This window comes from Macrosteles quadrilineatus, unplaced genomic scaffold (assembly GCF_028750875.1).
Source record: "Macrosteles quadrilineatus isolate MER2022 unplaced genomic scaffold, UCM_ALF_1.0 Scaffold_3__2_contigs__length_128488019, whole genome shotgun sequence".
NCBI classification, from domain to species: domain Eukaryota; kingdom Metazoa; phylum Arthropoda; class Insecta; order Hemiptera; family Cicadellidae; genus Macrosteles; species Macrosteles quadrilineatus.
Genome location: NW_026542596.1, coordinates 22,816,681 through 22,823,707, shown reverse-complemented (window position 1 = coordinate 22,823,707; position 7,027 = coordinate 22,816,681).

The following is a 7,027-nucleotide window of genomic DNA, read 5'->3' as shown; positions in this document are numbered from 1 at the left end:
TTTGACGTGCGAATAGCCACTTTGAATCTTAGGGCCGGTTGCTGAGCTCGGGATTTAGCTAAGTTCTAGACTTAAACCGGCATTAGACTCTGGAGTCTAAGAAATGGCTTGCTGAGATAGGGCGTTAGCGAAGTCCAGAACTTATTAGACTCCGGAGTTTATTTGGCTGGTTAGACTCTGGAGTTTTAAAATTGACTTGCTGAGTCAAGTACCTATAAGTCCAGAACTTAATTTAGATTCTCGTCTCTTGCTGAGACAAAGATCTAGCAAAATCCGTTAAGTCCAGAACTTAAAACAGTACGATTTTAGATCCTCGCCAAGGGCAGGATTTAAATTAGATTCTAGACTTTACAGAGTGTATTAACCTTGTTTGCGCGTTATATCATCATCATATTAGGCCGTACCCTATATATTAGGTATCCATATTATGTATCATCCTAGAAACTGGAATTGATAATTTAAGACATCCTATTTTTTGTTAATTGGCAAACATCCGCTAACAAAAATGAATATTTGTTTGCGCGTGATTTTTTACTACGAAACCGATGTGTGTAATTTACAAAAATGACAATGTTTAAATTTTTACATATCGCAATAAAACATTGTTTTAATAAAATCCTAGTAGTAAAATTTAGTAAATGTAATACCTGCTCTATCGTATAAGTAGTTTGAGACACCCAACATGCAGAGTCGAACGGGTTAGAGTTATGACTTGCTTTCTTATTGAATATCATACTCGATTGTGAACTAATGGTCTACGTTATCGTAGTACTCACTCATACTTAAATGCGACATGCACTTAAGTACTATATTAAACTTTTTCTACGACTGTACTAGTATTTTATCATGGGCTTATTAAAACATTACATATTATACTTTTAACTCAGTATATTCGACCAGTCCCATTTGTAACCATATTTATAATTTACAAAAATCAACTTGAAAAAGAGTACGTAATATAAATAGTAATTAAAATATTATTCATATAATTAATTTAAATACTGTATATACAAAAACACAAGAAGTATATACACAATACTTCACCTTATATTTACATTTTATTTTCTACACAAGCTCTATACCACACACATTTCACAAAGTCCAGAGCCCAATTATTTTGCCCTCTCCTAACTGTAAAAGTTTTTCTGTTAGCCACTTGGCCTTTAGATTACTTTTTTCACGTAGGTGTCATCTATTCATGAGTAAATACGTGTCTATTTGAACTGATTTCAAACATTTTACAAATTTGAAAATGTTTGGGCGAGGCGACGTACAAGCATACAATATTACTTTATTTTGTAATTTGTGTAGCTTGTAAGTTAGTATTTTCCTGTTATAAAATAAAATTTCTGTTTTACAAATAACAAGACTAATATTATTAGTTTGTATTCTGTTATGAAACAGGTCCCAGACCTGGTAGGTATTTTTAGTTTTGGTTTATATTTTGTGTTTGTTTAGGGATTTTTTTTGTTCATGCTGAATTTTACGTTGGAAAACTAACATGGGCCATTATTTAGGCTATTATTTCTTCCATTCATTCATTTGTATTTCCTGTACAAAAGCTATACTATTTCAGCTCTACAAGTTTTGACATTAGTTTCCAGTAAATTGTGTCTTTCGGTGAGTTTGCACCTACCCAGAAATTGTTAAATAAGAATAATCAACACGTTATAAAACTACTCTTTTCGATTTTGGTTATCTAATATACATAATTTATGTAAATAATAATTTATAAAAATAATAATTTATCTAATAACATAATTTATCTACATACATTAATTTATACTAGTGTACATGTTGCTCGAAATCGAGCAATCGCAAAGAAGTACAGGAGTTATTTATAAACATATAACTTGTTTAGAAACTAATAACAGTCATAATTTCCGATGATTTTAAAAGAGTCAACTAAATAGGTGGTTTTTAGTAGGTAGTCAACTAATGGAAATACTTACGATTTACATAACAATCCTATTCCAGTTTAAAGAGTTAATTTATAACAATCAACCTGCCCATGGACGGAAAAAGGCGTACAATTTAAGTCTACGTAAAAAGGCTGTCAACTTTTGTAAAGTACCGTACCTAAGTTATTTAGCCAATTTGTAGACAATAAGGTGTAGGCTACTTTAAACTCTACTCAAAAACTGGCAGAACTCTGAAATGGTGTTATTTATCATAGGCTTACTCATATGCCAAATCCTTAAAATAAAAATTCTATAATTAATAACTTATATCATTAAACACAAACCAACATCCAAAACTATACACATCTTTAATACAACATAGATAATCATTTACACATTGACTGTTTACAATTAACATGTGTTCTTCTTTTCACTTTTAATTTTGCTTCGCAACGGGACAAATCTGTTTCATAATCATTGAAATAGATTTATAATAAATAATCTATCATAAAGTTTAAGATTAAATAAACCTACCACATAGTTATTTTATTTTTCTGGATCAGCTGTCTGTAATTGTAAAATAGGCATTTGACAGTTGTTTACATTTAAATGTCAAAGCAATTGTAAACATTGTGAATTTTCTCATGCTTCCATGGAGACCAATTATTAATATTTAATTTCTGACAACAGCTGGAGTTTCAAAACAATGTTTGTTTCCCATGTTAATCTTATGGAGAAATACGAAACTTTAAAGGGCCCCAGGGCCTCACTCTCTAATTATTTACCTAAAAAGAAAGTTTCCTGCACAACTTCACGTTACGCTCTTTCCAATGACACCAAAAACATGTCAATCGGTTCAGTAGTTTCGGAGGAGTAATTGTCACAAAAATCCTGCTTGCGTATTAAATAAGTACTAGTGGTCGTCCTGTGGTCGAAACTCGACCAAAAATAATTAATGTACAGACTTCTCTATTTTCTCCCCACACTGTAAATAAAACATGTGATTGGAATTTCTTCCATTTGTTTTGATTTTCTGTTTACGTTTTGTTGTTATTTCGTCACCATCATGGCAACCCATATGGTCCATGTTAATTTTTTGAAGTTTTCAAATTAATCTTTTGTTCTTATTTGTTAGCCTATTTTAATTTTTAAAAGCATTCTGCACATCTACAGGAAAATATCTTTCCAACAGTATGCGTAGATTTTCCCTGCGATGCACACGAGCTGAGAAAAAAGGTTCTAAAGAAACATGCTTGCCTATTAATATATAGACGAGAGCACCGCCCCGTGGTCGAAAAATCGACCAAAAGTATTTTTTGTGCAAACTTTTCTCTATTTTCACCCCACACTGTAAATAAAACATGTGATTGGAATGTCTTCCATTTGTTTTGATTTTCTGTTTATATTTTGTTGTTATTTCGTCATCACCATAGCAACCCATAAGACCCATGTTAATTTTTTTAAATTTCAAATTCATTTGTTGTGCTTATTTTTGAGCCTATTTTAATTTATAAAGGGATTCTGCACACCTACAGGAAAATAGCTTTCTAACGGTATGCGTAGATTTTACCAACGATGCACACGAGCTGAGAAAAAAGGTTTTAAAGAAACATGCTTGCCTATTAATATATAGATAGATAGATAGATAGATAGATAGATTATGAATGAACATGAGCTTAGTACCTTTGTGGTACTCCAAATCGCACTGGATTTGCCGTGATTTTTTATTTAAACCCTGTTATAACGCTTTTCTCAGCCACTACCTCTAACTATAATATTTTCGATAGAAATATTACAACCCTATATTTAAAAAAAATAAGTTTACCACTGAATTTAATTGAAAAAAAAATTATTATAATTCGGTTGTTGTCACTCTCTCCGTCACTTTCAGCTGATAGGTCTAACCATTGAGATATAGATTATAACTGGAGTCACTACTCTCTAAACGTTGGAGAAAAACGTGCCACAGTTTTGGATGGTTTGTTTTTGTTGTTTCGTGTTGTTATGTTGGCCGTGTGATCGGTTGGTGGGATGCTGTCAAATAATTCCAATTCATTCCCTAACCATACTATTTATTTGGGGTTATGTTATTTCAAAGACTTGTATCAACAACTTATTTAAGTTATTGCACCTGTATTTAAAGTTATTTTGAAACATTATAAATTGTTTTTGTTTGATAGTAAATAAATACTAACTTATTTACCTCTTTTCAAGCTATGTCGTGAAAATAGGCTAGTCAAATTTCCTGGTTTGCAGGTATTGGTTTAAGCCAATAGCCCTATGGCATTTGATTAAATAACGACTATCAGTTTATGATCTTGTTAAAATGGTTTGCTCTTGCTCGTAAAATAAATAAATAAACTTATATTTCAATCATAATGTTGAGTTGGCAGAGTTTTGTTTACTACTTTATCAACAAAACAGGATGACGCCATCTTGATCTTGCCTCTAATTTGACAAGTCCCACCAACCCGATTACCCGGCCAACCTAACAAAACGAAACTCTGAAACAAAACCAGCAAAAACAGTGGTACGTTTTTAAAACACAGAGTGGTTACTCCAGTTATTATTATAGCTCAGTGGGTCTAACTGTCAAAAGTTACCAAAAACGCACGATATAGTTTTAAAGAAAGTGTCACTTTGAAATTCTAGCCTTAGCCAATCGTGAGTATGTATCGTGGGGTGATGTCTATTGTTTACGAAGCGCGGAGCAGACAGCCCGGCTCGTTGCCAACATCACAACGCCAAATACTCTACGATTCCCTCAATGTTTATTGCTTTAAGTTCTGGACTCAAATAGGTCCAGGACTTATAGATCCTGGAGTTTCAGAGATAGATCTGCAACTCAGCAAGACGATTTAGATCCGAGAGCTTATTTGAGTCCTAGACTCAATAAGTCCAGAACTTATAGATCCGGAGCTCAGCAACCGGCCCTAATATACTAATAATCCAGGGCTAGAGATATCTAGCCCTGCTAATAATCTCTACATGTGTTCTGGCGTTTTTTTGACAGTTGCATTGAAATAATAATACAAAACATGTTCATTTTCGGGCCATGGAATGAAATGAAAAATTAGTTATTTATACAGGCAAAGATTAATCATTTGTTTATTATCCATGTGGTTTCTACTTCATGATCTGTGGGATCGTCAAATAACACGCCCATTCTGGTGTCACATCGTCAAAAATTACAGAACGTCCTAGGGTTTTCCCAAGAATACTTACTTTCCGTGTCCGGAAATCAGACTTCGCTTTACCAAAAATTAGCTACCGATGGCTTTGTCATTCGCATGTAAAAAATCATCTAATGGGCAAGACTTGTTTAGGCGTGGGCAGATCAGCAGATGGCCAGGATCCTGAACAGCACCAAACGCGCACAAGATGTTTCCTTCGTCTGGTAAGAGACCCCATTTCTGCATGTTTGTCTTGCATTTTGGTACCTCGACCCTAATTCGATTTAGGATCTTCCACACCGTGTAATGAAGGCCTCCACCAGGAGCCAGTTCCTCCCTGGCTGGTATGGGAGGGTTAGTCAACGTAGCCTCCCACCTTGCCACCCGATTGCTTGAGAGTGATCCATCCAGGACTCGTGTCCGTGATAAAAAGGTCTTTCTGGACCGAAGCCGTCGCTCTAGGTTGGTGGCCGTGTAATAGATGACGAGGGTATATGTCTCTTGCTTAGTCCTTTCTGCGTCGGCAGCGACATCACGTCGGATTGATGGAGGGGCGATCCCTATGATAGGATAGAGTTTGTGTACTGGGTTTAGTTTCAAACACCCAGTTACAATCCGAGCCATGCCATTGACTGCAATGTCAACCTTTTTTGCATGTTACGATGCATTCCATACTGGTGCAGCGTACTCCACAGCCGACACACTGAGCGCTAAAGCTGAAATGAAATGATTTATTGTCGTTAAAACTATGTACAAAGTTCATGACAATCGTCAAAAGAAAAACAAAACAATCAAGATGGCTCTGGCAAATAAAATAAAACTCTAAACCAAAACCAAAGTAGCCATGAATGTGGCCATAATATATACAAATAAGGACATCAACTGAAACAGTGGACCTAAGTGCTCTTATCATAAATATATGCCTTTTACAATTTTAGATGCTACAAAATCTACATGTGAAAACCACTTCAAGTTTGACTGCAAGTGAAAACCCAAAAACTTCAGAGTGTTTGTTTACACCATTACCATTACTGCTAAGACTAATAGTCAGGTCTTGAGTCTTATCAGCATTAAGACATAACTTGTTTGCATTACACCAGTCATTAATAACAGCAGATTTTGTATCCAATGTATCTGTAACGTCATTCAAAGAGTTACCCCGTACACACAAGGCCAAGTCATCAGCAAAAAGAAAGCTTTTTACAGATAAGTCATTAATACACCATTAATACATTCTCCAAGAATACTAGAAAAGATAGAAAAGACCGGTTTTCGTCAATACTCTTTATTCAACATTAGTGTATAATCTTATGCGGTAATCAAATATTCTACGATTTCGAACAGTCGTAATTAATATAAAATATTGCTTAGTAAAAAGTCCCATGTGTATTACGCCAGATAAATTTCAATAACCAATGTTAAACTATCATGAAAATTAGACCAATTCGTATATACCAAGGCAAAAATGTGGTTCGGATTCCACCATAGCGGAAGGAAAATACACATGGGATTCCACTCTAAACTGTAGGTCCCTTTGGCATTAGCTTCATGGGCTATTAATTAACAGCTGTGTCTAAGGAATAAGTCGGCCTTAGTCACTAGCAAGGCTTTACCTTGAATGAGTTTGCAATTAATTAAATCGATCCAAATGTCATTGTCTTAAGCCTAGTTACTAACTTAAAAAAATCACATGTATTAGATATATTTTTCAAATAAAATGACAAAAACAAAGGGATACATTTTTTGCTAAGTGTGGCTTCTGATAAACTGTTTGGCAAGGAATAATAATACAAAACGGAACAAAAAAAAGAAATGATAAGAAAAATTAAAACAACATGCAATAGAAAAAGAAACTAAACTTTGAGTTTAGACGATTTATGAAATAGACTTGTCTTTAACTACTTTGATTATGAAGAAAAGTCTACAGGAGTTAAAGGCGGCCGTGACAGTAGT